The sequence below is a fragment of the Leucoraja erinacea genome, chromosome 10, assembly GCF_028641065.1.
Source record: "Leucoraja erinacea ecotype New England chromosome 10, Leri_hhj_1, whole genome shotgun sequence".
In the NCBI taxonomy this organism is placed as follows: domain Eukaryota; kingdom Metazoa; phylum Chordata; class Chondrichthyes; order Rajiformes; family Rajidae; genus Leucoraja; species Leucoraja erinaceus.
In genome coordinates, this window is record NC_073386.1 from 28,578,606 (window position 1) to 28,592,343 (window position 13,738).

General features: G+C 40.7%; 1 long non-coding RNA gene across 2 annotated transcripts in view; it reads left to right on the forward strand.

Moving 5' to 3' along the window:
* Window positions 1–12,474: 12,474 nt before the first annotated feature.
* Window positions 12,475–13,738, forward strand: part of LOC129700960 (uncharacterized) — a 45,869-nt gene continuing 44,605 nt past the window's right edge. For both annotated transcript variants that reach the window (XR_008724130.1, XR_008724129.1), the window contains exons 1-2: window positions 12,475–12,808; window positions 12,913–12,955. This is a non-coding gene — a long non-coding RNA (uncharacterized LOC129700960). The remainder of the gene's footprint in view (window positions 12,809–12,912; window positions 12,956–13,738) is intronic.

The following is a 13,738-nucleotide window of genomic DNA, read 5'->3' on the forward strand; positions in this document are numbered from 1 at the left end:
ACTCCAGGATGACACAGCCCATTGTGAAGATCAGTGAGTGCAGAAGAATGAACAGAGGCACAAAATGCTTGAGTTAATGTATCCGGAGCAACATTATCCTTACCTTTTAAGCAACTCAATCTCAGAAGTTAAGCAGTGTGACATTGAGATGGAGTAACTATTGAAACCACAATGCTTGGATCTGAATCCCAACTCACCTACTGCTGCAAAGGAATAGAAGCACTGGCTTCGTACACTAAATAACTTATTTGATGAGTGTGGCAACAATGCACTAGACAAATTCAGGACTATTCGTCAAGACACCCAATGTAATATTTGCTCGACAACTCCTTGCTACTCGTAAACAAAAACCTGGTGAGTCACTTGATTAATTTTTACAAGAACTTCAAAGACTTAGTAAAGACTGTGCCTTCAAAGCAGTTACAGCTGGTCAATATCAACAGGAACTTATTCAAGACTCTTTTATCAGCGGTTTGGCATGGCCTTTAATACGACAGAGACTATTAGAAAACAAAACCTTGGATCTACAGTCAGCTTACAATCAACCTTACTCATTAGACTTGACTCAGAAAAATTCAGATGCTTATGGCTCATCTAATGTGTATTCTGCTGCAACTACTACAAAAGAATCTTACCCCTACTAATATGGAGCAAACTGAAATAATTTCTACTGATAAATGTGCCCTTACTGCAGCATATACTTATTCAAAAAGGAAGTGTTACTTTTGCGGGGGGTAATATTCATAATAGAGATATGTCCTGCTCAAGAGGCAACTTGTAATAGTTGTGGCAAGAAGGGTCATTATTCAAGAGTATGCAAGTCCAAAGCAACTATTAAAAGTGTGACTGCTGCCATGTATATGCCTTCTTTATGTGCAATTACAGCTGCATTTCCTCAGAGCTTGTCTCATGCAGTTACAACGGTATCAATTAATGGCCATACACTTAATGTACTGCTTGATTCTGACAGTTCAGAAAGTTTTATGTGAACAAGTTGTGTCTCGACTAAATCTAACTATAATTCTTTCAAATAGAGAAATCTCGATGGCTCTGACAACTCTCAATACTCAAATTATTGGATCTTGTGTTGTAGACTTTATTTTGTACAAAACGAGCTAACCATGACGGTGACCGGTAAATTCCACCACGGTAAATTCCACCATAGGTAAATTCCACCATCACGTGACTCGATTGTTGAATTTTGATTTTAACTGTTTAATACACACTTTAACTGAATACACGGACCATGGCTGCAACATTTATCACATCCGACAAGAACAAACGTAAGCTTTGCGATGAAAAGAATCATATATACGAAAAGCATGGAGATAACAGTAGCAAAATCAAGACATATTGGCGTTGCGAGCGTTTTTATAATGGTTGCCGAGCTAGACTACATACAACTTACAACTGCAGTGAACCAGAAGTAATTTTTTCATCGGGCTCCCATAATCACTCAGCAAGCAGTGCACACGTTAATGCCTAAAAGGCAGTTTATTCAATGAAGAATGAAGTAATGAAAACGGGCACAGTATCTTCATGGGAAGTAATAGCTACTGCTGTACAAAATCTCGATGAGGAAGCACAATTATTGATGCACGACTGAAGAAGCTAGTTCAAGATTATCAAAATGAAAATCCTCTGCAATTTTTAAGAAGTGTTGCATGCAAGTTGTCTTAAGAGAATTTTCTTTAAATAAATTGAACTTTTTTTTTCATAACTGCTTTTTTACTTGGTGGAATTTACCGTGGTGGAATTTTTATCCTAATGTCAGAATAAAATGTGAGCTAAAATGTATTATTTTTCCTTATTTAGCCCAAATTATATTATATTAAAAATTTTGCGGTGAGAGTTCCTTTTTTTAATTTACTCTGGTGGAATTTACCGTGGTGGAATATACCGTGGTGGAATTTACCTATGGTGGAATTTACCTGGTGGGATTTACCGTGGTGGAATTTACCTAGAATTTACCTAGAACCCATCTTTGCTACGGTGTACTTCTTTGCTTTAATTTTTATACTGTCCCTGACGTCCCTTGTCAGCCATGGTCGTCCCTTTCTCCCCTTGGAATCTTTCTTCTAGGAATAAACTGATCCTGCACCTTCTGTATTATTCCTAGAAATACCTGCCATTTTTGTTCCACTGTCATTTATGGTTCTAGGTAAATTAATTAAATTAAAGCAAAGAAGTACACCGTAGCAAAGATGAGCAGGAAGCAAGAGGATTGGGTAATGTTTAAAGAACAACAGAAGATAACCAAAAAGACAATACATGGAGAAAAGATGAGGTATGAAGGTAAGCTAGCCAAGAATATAAAGCAGGATAGTAAAAGTTTATTTAGGTATGTGAAGAGGAAAAAATTAGTTAAGACCAAAGTTGGACCCTTGAAGACCGAAAAAGGTGAATTTATTATGGGGAACAAGGAAAGGCAGTTGAACAGGTACTTTGGGTCTGTCTTCACAAAGGAGGACACAAACAATCTTCCTGATATAGTAGTGGCCAGAAGATCTGGGGTGACAGAGGAACTGAAAGAAATCCACATTAGGCAGGAAATGGTGTTGGATAGACTGATGGGACTGAAGGCTGATAAATCCCCAGGGCCTGATGGTCTGCATCCCAGGGTACTTAAGGAAGTGGCTCTGGAAATTGTGGATGCATTGGTAATAATTTTCCTATGTTCTATAGACTCAGGATCAGTTCCTGTGGATTGGAGGCTACCTAATGTTATCCCACTTTTTAAGAAAGGCGGGAGAGAGAAAACAGGGAATTATAGACCAGTTAGCCTGACATCGGTGGTAGGGAAGATGCTGGAGTCAATTATAAAAGATGAGATAGCTGAACATTTGGATAGCAGTAACAGGATCGGTCCGAGTCAGCATGGATTTACGAAGGGGAAATCATGCTTGACTAATCTTCTGGAATTTTTTGAAGATGTAACTAGGAAAATGAACAAGGGGGAGCCAGTGGATGTAGTGTACCTGGACTTTCAGAAGGCATTTGATAAGGTCCCACATAGGAGATTAATGGGCAAAGTTAGGGAACATGGTATTGGGGGTAGAGTGCTGATATGGATAAAGAAGTGGTTGGCAGACAGGAAACAAAGAGTGGGGGTTAATGGGTCCCTTTCAGAATGGCAGGCAGTGACTAATGGGGTATCGCAAGGCTCGGTGCTGGGACCACAGCTATTTACAATATACATCAATGATTTGGATGAAGGGATTCAAAGTAACATTAGCAAATTTGCAGATGACACAAAGCTGGGTGGCAGTGTGAACTGTGAGGAGGATGCTATGTGGGTGCAGGGTGGCTTGGACAAGTTGGGGGAGTGAGCAGATGCATGGCAGATGCAGTTTAATGCGGATAAATGTGAGGTTATCCACTTTGGTAGCAAAAACAGGAAGGGAAATTACTATCTAAATGACGTCAAGCTGGGAAAAGGGGAAGTATAACGGGATCTGGGAGTCCTTGTACATCAGTCTATGAAAGTAAGCATGCAGGTACAGCAGGCAGTGAAGAAAGCGAATGGCATGTTGGCCTTTATAACAGGAGGAGTCGAATGTAGCAGCAAAGAGGTCCTTCTGCAGTTGTACAGAGACCACACCTGGAGTATTGTGTGCAAATTTGGTCCCCCAATTTGACGAAGGACATTCTTGCTATTGAGGGAGTGCAGCGTAGGTCTACAAAGTTAATTCCTGGGATGGCAGGACTGTCATATGCTGAGAAAATGGAGCAGCTGGGCTTGTATACTCTGGAGTTTAGAAGGATGAGAGTGAATCTCATTGAAACATATAAGATTGTTAAGGGCTTGGTTCTTCTTGGTTCTTGGTTTCTTGGTCCTCTAAAATATTCCAAATGGAATTTAAACTGGAGGTGGTGAAGGGACGGCTTAAGCCAGAAAGGGATATTGGGAAGAAAGAGCTCCTTTAAATTTAGTTGCATCTGGTTGGGTAACTATAGAAGGGTGGAGATTATTCCATGCTTTAATTATGCGGGGGAAGAACGAATTGCTGTACACATCTGTCTTTGTAGCTGGGATCACAAATTGGATCGAACGCCCTCGTCTGCTCCTAATTGGTTTGGGTTTGGTGTAGGTCTTGTAGTCTATGTCGAGCTGACCATTTAACATTTTGTAAAAATAGGTCAAACGGTGAGCTTCACGTCTGTCTTGGAGAGGGTTCCACCCCAGTGAATTCAGAAGTTTGGTGACACTCGCTTCTCTCTCATAGGCGTTAGTAACAAATCGAGCTGCCTGTCCTTGGACACGTTTGATGGAAGAAATGTTTTTATTTGTGTAGGGGTCCCATGCTGCAACTGGACACACCAGATTCAGGAAACATGTTCCCGATGTTGGGGGAGTCCAGAAACAGGGGCCACAGTTTAAGAATAAGGAGTAAGCCATTTAGAACGGACACGAGGAAACACTTTTTCTCACAGAGAGTGATGAGTCTGTGGAATTCTCTGCCTCAGTGGGCAGTGGAGGCAGGTTCTCCGGATGCTTTCAAGAGAGAGCTAGATAGGGCTCTTAAAAATAGCGGAGTCAGGGGATATGGGGAGGAGGCAGGAACGGGGTACTGATTGGGGATGATCAGCCATGATCAAATTGAATGGCGGTGCTGGCTCGAAGGGCCGAATGGCCTACTCCTGCATCTATTGTCTATTGTCTATTGTCTATTGTCTATTGTCTATTGTCTAAATCTGTATGTCGTGGTATTTTGAAAATTTTGTGTAGTCATATAATTCTAGGTCAGGATTTTCAGAAACAGCGCAGGTCACTTCAAATAATGTATGAAGGAACTATCCCTGATCTTGTACTGATCTTGTATTGTCAAAGCCACCAGTATTGTGTTTTTTTACTGCTGCATCTGTTGAATGCCCTTCATTATTCACTAATTTATCCTCTAAGTGCAAGCCAATTGCTACAAAATCAAGCCATTTTAGTAAAAATGACAAAACTTTATCAACACAGAAGTAGCTAATCTTTTGCGAGAAGGTATCATAGAACCCAGCTCTTCCCCTTGGAGGGCACAAGTTGTCGTGGTTAAGGACCCCTTGGAGAGACATAGAAAGAGACTCTGCATTGATTACTCTCAAACCATAAACCAGTTCACGGAACTTGATGCATATCCATTACCTCGTATAGAAGAGATTTTCAATACATTAGCTAAGTAAAAGATATTCTGTCATTTTGATTTAAAAATTGCTTACTACCAAATTCCTTTGAAAGAATCAGAAAAGAAATACACTGCGTTTGAAGCAAATGGGAAATTATACCACTACTGCAGAGTTCCTTTTGGGGTAACTAATGGTGTGGCTTTTCAGAGAGAGATGGACAAACTTGTTGAACAGGAAAACCTTAAAGATGCTTTCCCTTATCTTGATAATATAACTATTGCTGGAAAAGACCAAGCTGAACATGACGGAAATGTACAATGGTTTTTAGAAGTTGCACATTCTAAAAATCTAACATTAAATGAGGCTAAGTCAATAGCATCAGTGTCATCAATTAATATTCTTGGTTATTGCGTTTGAAATGATATAATCAAGCCTGATCCAGAAAGACTCCGCTCACTCCAAGAGATACCTGTTCCAGCTACATTAAACTCTCTATGAAGGGTTCTTGGTATGTTTGCATATTATGCTAAATGGATACCAAATTTTTCTGACAAAATTCAACCTTTGATTAGAGCAAAATCTTTCCCCCTTGACTCTACAACAATTGGTGACTTTACTTCTTTAAAGAAACAATTGGAATCTGCGACATTACACGCCATCGATGAGGATCTCCCCTTTGTTGAATGTGATGCCTCTGATTTAGCAGTATCAGCAACATTAAATCAAGGAGGACGACCAATGGCTTTCATGTCTCGTACTCTCCAAGGTAGTGTATTGCACTATCCACCCGTCGAAAAGGAAGCTACGACAATTATTGAAGCAGTGAGAAAATGGAGTCATTTCTTTGCTTGCCAGCACTTCACTTTGATAACAGATCAGTGTTCAGTAGCTTTTATGGTAGATAATCAGAAACGAACAAAGATTAAAAACAGTAAAATTCATGAATGGAGGATTGAATTATCTGCATATAGTTATTCAATTGAGTTGCTTAAATTGTTGTGAGGCAAACAAACAACTCTAATTTACTTAAATTTTATTTAAGCTTTAAGCAACTAATTTATGTAATACACAACTTCAAAGCGCCTGGAAATTATCGCTGATTCCGCAGGCCTCACGGCCATTGCCCGCACATGCGCACACTTCACCCATCAACCTCAGTTCCCCTATTTATTTTCTGTAACCTATTTCCTCTCACCAACTCAACAACTCCACCCAAATTCTCTCATCTTTCACTTACACTGGGGATCATTAACAATAACTGTTCCATTCACCATTGGCAGGGTTTGGTACAGATACAAAACATCTATTCATCGGTCAAATATACATGTCTCAAAAATCTTCAAATAAGACTTCCCATTTGGAACCTATCAAGGCCTCTAACTATGCAGTGATCACAAAGTTATGTTTGCTCTTCTCAATTGACTTATGACTTACCATCTATCTAATACAGAACCAAACACAAGACCGTGGGTTTGTGAATCTAAAACATATATGGCATTGCCAGTTAAACATATTGGAGAATCAATCACCTACATTCACAGTTAAAATTGGCATGGAACACCAGCTAACCAGGCCTGAGTGGCTGAGCTGCCAGCCTACCAGGCCTGAGTGACTGAGCTGCCAGCCTACCAGGCCTGAGTGATTGAGTTTGCCAGCTAACCAGGCCTGAGTGATTGAGATGCCAGCCCAAGAATCCATTCGGCCCACAATGTCCATACTAGCCCTCTGGAAACCAGTCCCTTCGGCCCACAACATCCATACTAGCGCTCCAGGAAGCCCCCCCCCCTCCCCCCCCCCCCCCCCCACTGGGAGGTGAGGAGGGATAGTGGGGGGGATAGGGGGAGGTGAGGAGTCAGGGACGTGGGGGATAGAGGGATAGGAGGAGGGTAGGGAGAGGAGTTATTGAGAGTGACTGAGGGTAGGGGAAAGGGACAGAGGAGAGGTGAGGGAGGGATTGGGGGAGGGGGTGGAGGAGAGGAGAAACATCCTGGGGAGCTGAGGAGGGAGAATGGGGAGATTGAGGGAGAGGAGGGGTTGGGAGGGAGGGGGGACAGTGGAGGAAGTGAGGAGGGAGAGTGGGGAGGAGGGGGTTTAGAGGGTGAGGAGGGGGAAGTGGGGGAGATAGGGGAAGGTGAGGAGTGGGGGATAGAGGGATAGGAGGTGGTAGGGAGGGGAGAGGAGTTATGGAGGGAGCAAGGGAGTGGCTGAGAGCAGGGGAAAGGAGAGGGCGAGATTGGGGGAGTGGGGGAGGAGAGGGGAAAGAAGAGGGAGGGTGTAGAAGAGGGAGAGGGGTACTGGGGGATGAGGGGAAATGAGCCGCACCTGCACAGTTGGGAGCTATGCATGAGTGGTGGAATATTGCGTTGGGGGAACGGGTTGAGAGGTGGAATATTGCGTTGGGGAGCAGACTTAGTCTAGTCTAGTAGAACGTGTTTCTAGCGTCAGGTTCCTGGGTGTTAACATCTCCGATGACCTCTCTTGGACCTACAATACCTCAACTCTGATCAAGAAGGCTCACCAGCGTCTCTTCTTCCTGAGGAGACTGAAGAAGGTCCATCTGTCTCCTCAGATCCTGGTGAACTTCTACCGCTGCACCATCGAGAGCATCCTTACCAACTGTATCACAATATGGTATGGCAATTGCTCTGTCTCCGACCGGAAGGCCTTGCAGAGGGTGGTGAAAATTGCCCAACGCATCACCGGTTCCTCGCTCCCCTCCATTGAGTCTGTCCAAAGCAAGCGTTGTCTGCGGAGGGCGCTCAGCATCGCCAAGGACTGCTCTCACCCCAACCATGGACTGCTTACCCTCCTACCATCCGGGAGGCGCTACAGGTCTCTCCGTTGCCGGACCAGCAGGTCCAGGAACAGCTTCTTCCCGGCGGCTGTCACTCTACTCAACAACGTACCTCGGTGACTGCCAATCACCACCCCCCCCCCCCCCCCCGGACACTCCTCCCACAGGAAAAACGCTATGTCTGTATATATGCTAATGTAAATATTTATTCAAATCATATGCTATGTCGCTCTTCCAGGGAGATGCTAAATGCATTTTGTTGTCTCTGTACTGTACACTGACAATGACAATTAAAGTTGAATCTGAATCTGAATCTGAATCTTAGTCTGCACTTAGTCTAGTTAGAATTAAGGGTGTAATAGACAGAAACTTGAAATGCATATTTAATGAAACTAATCCCACATTTCAAATAGAATGATGGATGGTTTACTCCTGTACTATTTCCATCTGAGATCCATTTATGATCACACAGCAACCAAATATTGTTTAGCTATTTCCATCAATCTCCAATGGCTACTTGTTATTTTATATGATCGTTATGTGCTTCAGTTGACCATCTGCAGAGTTGACTATGATAATATAGTACCACTTAAGTTACATGGATCACTATGAGGCGACAATTCTCTGCTGATGTGTCATTCTATATTAAGGCTGATACTGAAAAGCAGAAGTGATACAGCTTTCCAGACCATGTCAAAACTGCCTCACAGAATCACAGCATAGATAACTTTTGAAAGCAGAAAGAGTTATAATTATTTATTCACATTCAGAGCAACTCTATAAACTAACTAACATTACATATTGAGGATGTGAAATGTCTTTGTTGTAATATCTTGTTTGTTCTAATGAATTGTCCATTCTAGCACTCGTTGACACCTGGGCGCAGAGAACAGTGGGAAACCCAGCAGGGAGGGGGATGGGGACACCGAGAATGAAGGGGGACCCGGCGAGAGGCTTCTGCCACATGCAGCGGCAGGCAGTAGATAGGAATGTTCAATAAACTTTTGTAACTTTATCGGCGGCAAAACGTGGCGACACTTGCATTCTGCCTTGGTGAGCAGTGGCGGACTGGGTCTAAAAATATTGGTTGCCAGGAGACAAAGGGGACCCACTTCATCAGGGGCCCACTTGCCATCGAGCAAGCTGACACCCTAGCCATTGTGCCACTGTTGGTGAGGTCTGCTATACGATTTTACCAGGTTGTATGCAAAACAAGGCATTTCACTGCACCTCGGTACATGCGACAATAAAGCATCATTGAATCATTGAGTTCAGAGCTTGCAGCATGGTGATACAGTGGAAAATGGTGCTGCCTCATGTCTCTGGGTTATATCCTGACTTCCTGTGCTGTGTGCAGGATTTGTTCCTTCTCCCAGTGACTACATGAGTGCTCCAGTTACATCCAGCATCTCAATGAGAGCTTGTTATCAGGTTTATTAGCTATTGTAAACTACCCCTGATGCAGGTGGGTGGTAAAAGAAATAGAGGGGAGTTAATGGGCCTCTGAGAGGGAATAGATTCCAGAGAAATTAATGGGGAATGGGTTTGATCTGTTAATCTTTGCACTGTATATTCTATATTGGAAGGAAATATGAAATATTAATGAAATGTTATATATTTTCCAAGCAGACAATTTATTTGTTATTTCAACGAGTGTTGATCTTTAATTTTGCATATCATTCAATGATCTCATGCCTATTTGTTCCTTTGAGCGGCAAATTAAGTTTTGGAAACTATTATTGTTATCTTCCATAACCTCACTGGATGTGATGTTCAGAAGGGCACAGCACATATATATTACCATATTGAATATCAGCAGATGCTGCCATGGATGAACATCCCCCATTCTGTAATCACTGTCTGAGTTCAGGTCTTTATGAGCTGTTCTTAGTGTGAAATACCTGAAAATTCCAGATGAGACAAATTGAGTTAGATGGGAAGGTCTTCATAGAACCAGTTAAACCATTCAGTAAGGAAGTTACTGTGAGTTTAGATTTTTTGCTGAAAGACATTGAGTTGCAGAGGATCCCAGAGGAGCTCCATTCCGCTAATAGTCCACAGTTCAGGCAAATATTCTGGTAGCTTTGCATGGATACATGTTGTTAACTATTCCATTGATGCCCCATGTGTGTTAGACCATTAAATCAATCCTTGAAGGTGATGTGTTTCTTATTTATTTTGGATGTTGTTGGCATTCATCATCCATTTCTCCCATGCCTTGAAGTGACAAATCAAACACATTGGTGGGTCTGGTGTTACAACTGGACTAGTGGATGAAGCTTGGTAAATTTAATTCCCTGAAGGACATTGTTCAGCCAAATGATTTCTCGATAACCTGTTGTCACCATTATTGAGGCATGTTTTTATAAATTACAGATTTTTATTTTTTTTTATTTTTAATTCTTACAATGATTTAGCAAAGAAGATTCAAGGATAGATTTCTGAATGTGTGGACCCCGGTGAGCATCCTCCAGATGTTATTAGCATACGTGTGTAACTGTCTTTTAAATTTATTGATGAATGCAGCTTTGACAATCTTTTTGGATGGCAAAACCCAGGCTCTGAAAATTCTCTCTTTGATTAAAGGTTGGTAGTGAAATAAAGAGCAGAGTAAAGGAAACTGTTATGGAGAGGGGTATGATGATAGCAAAGGTGAATGCGTGATGGTCTTGTGGAAAATCAACTTTATCTTGTGGCTCAGAGAGCGAGAGAGTTGATAGAATTGGATTTGTGCTAAAGCTGAAATCCACCAAAAAGATGGTGGTGAGCCTTGTCACAATACTGACAGCAAAAACATATCAGCTTTGTTGTGCTTTCACTATGAAATTGATAACAACTTCTAGAGAACTTACATGCTTAGTTATATGTGGATATTCAGACACTGTTATCAATGATTATGTTCTCCTCATCACTTTGTGTTATTTTGAAGCCTTCTCCAATGAAATCCCCAGAAATCAGTAATTGATGAGTTATGAACTAATCTCAGTGTAAAGTGCCCGAAACGTGACTGACAATTTATTGCTAGCATGTGTGTTTTAATGCACACTAAACCATAGCTGCTCAATTACATTTAGGGCTGCAAAAACATTTTTGTGTATAAATTGTAACTCTTTTGCATAAATATTTCAAACCATAATGGGTTTTAAAGTAAAGGGCAATTAAGAAGTTTCTTTATGGTGCTTTAGCTTCTACCTTAATTTCATGTGCAAATTTTTATTTCTGAAAAAAAATTAAGTTAATTAAAAATTGCACTATTTTACTTCTTCACATGCTCTGGATGAAAAATATTCAATGTTATTGTTTGTTGAGCCAGGCTGATCACATCACTTTTGTTGAACTCCAAGGATCCTCTTGAACTACTGTTGGTGAGGAATGTTGCATGTCACTGAGGTCACTTGCTCTATGTGGCGGCACTTTTCATAATCAGTGGTGGACACCATCGTATTGCTGCTGATCATAACTGCAGCGTTGATGGAATGACAGAACATTCAGCATTGTTACTGTTACACAGTTGCATCTCATAATAATGTATTAATTAATTGATACAATAAGAAGGTAAACGAGAAAATATTATAGACACTCAATAGGCCCAGGCGACATCCAAGGAAAGAAAAACAAAGTCAATATTTCTGAACAAACTTCCAACAAAGGATCTGTGGCTTGAGGCATGGATTATATTTCCCATGGATGCTGCCTGACCTCCTAACTGTTTCCAGCATTTTACTGTTTTCCTTCAGATTTGCAGCATCAGGAATTGCATTCATGTAATAAATTGCATTTATCGATTTCTTATAAAACTTCAAATATATCTTTTAGAATTTTTGGCAAGACAGATAATATATAGAGATGTAATTGTGATGTGACTAAAAACTTAGCAGCGGCGTCATATGGTTTTATTTTTTTAAATTATATTATTTTACATTAGTACAATCAAATACAGTGTAATTATATAATTATAAAAATTTCAATATACTTTCAATACTCTTAGATTTTGTGCAAGAACTTTAATCCACTGCATATTTACTCTGTTATTTCTGCCAACACTTGCTAAGTGGTTAATGTCACTGACAGTATATATAAAATAACGCAGAATGCACAAAGACAACTGGATGAATTGCTTTCCATTTCTTGTTGGTCATCTCATATATATTTAAAGTTTGTCTTTCACTGTCTGACTGGTTGCATACCAATAATATTTGCTCTAAATCATCGAAACTGTTACGGCTCAATGAATTTCAGGAGCGATATATATGTTAGCTGATGACAAATTAATGTTAGTAGAGGACAAGCCACTTGTCCATGACAATATTTTCCCATGGCATTATGGCAGCATTTCCCCAAAGAGGGCAGAGGTCTGACACTTCTCAAACTAGCTGAGGGGATCAGACTATGGCTTAACGTGACTGATTGGGGTTCAGCTGGTCACTGTGGGGAGAAGGGAGGAACAAGCAGTGCCCTTGCACTCTAATTGGCTTTTTTGTTTGTTCACAGTTGCTTCTAATGTGGACAAATCTCCATGAGAAAACAAAAATTAGCACCTGTTAGGACAACTTAACCTTCAGGAAAGGGTAAATATACTTATGGTGCTGGGCTGTGAGCAAGGATAAAGTCTTATGTGGATTTTTGCATGCAGTGCATTTTACTGGAGGCCAGTAGCCACAGGATTCGGCATACACTGAATCTCTCATTAAGAAATGTGAGGAATGAATAGTACACATTGTCCCACAGCTTTGATACATCATTCAGTTCCCTCACTGACAGACTTGTTAATCTTTCAGTGTTGCCTTTCGAAAAGACAAACACAGCAGATAAATTTAGAGATTGGCCACATCCCCTCCCATAGGAAGTCTCACCACATGGGCAATTCTTTTGGTCAAAGAAAACAGCAAGCTAATTTATAGGGTAAATCATTTTGACTTATTTTAAAGGGTAGTATGATGTCTATTGACAGCCTCACCAAAGCACAAATAGAAATGGTTTTAAATGTTTTCTTTCTCACTTTGTAGAAACAACTAATCGGAAGGACATGTGTGGCTGAGTTTTAATTTTGTAAGTACATTTTAATGATCTCACAGCTGACAGTTTATGTTGGTGTTGAAACGTCTGAAGTGCAGCTTTAAGCAACTGCAGTCGGAGTTGCAGTCTATCTACGGATTTGCTAATTATGCTTACTCAGAAACACGTCGACAGTATGCAATGTGTGTTAAGCTTCTTGGCATTAAATGGTTCAAATGTTCCGAGGTGGAGAATTTGCCAGGCTATTGATGAGATTGAGCATGGATGAGTATAGGACTGGAATAAGGTAAAGAATAGTCAGAGATACAGACTAATAGAGTGAAATGAAGTAAATGCAAGATAGTATACACTGAAGGAAGCATTGAAGTAATTAAAGCCTGTATTTTGTCTATCTGAAAAAAATGATGAAAAAATTAAAATAGAGAAATAATCAGATCTGCCAATCGATGATGGCTTGATAAAAAAAACTGATGGCTTTGTCTAAATTTGACAGTTGCAAAATCATTAATACAGTTAAATGAGCGTTACAATTCCGCTAACATATCAAATGCAGAAAATCTTCATAAGTATTTTGATGTTGCATGAGTGAGAGGCACAGGCTAAGAAATCTGGGGATAACACTGCTTTCAAGTTATCATGCTTATTAATCGGTTGTTTTGTGCAGTTTTTTCTAACAGGGCAACAACGTAAGAATGTTTTTCATCTTTTAAAAACTTTGCTGTGTTGGCTTTCACCTGCACTCCATCTCCAACTATTGTTAGCAATGGAAAAGACAGAGAGTGGCAAAGGAAAATGAATATGAGAAGATGATACAGT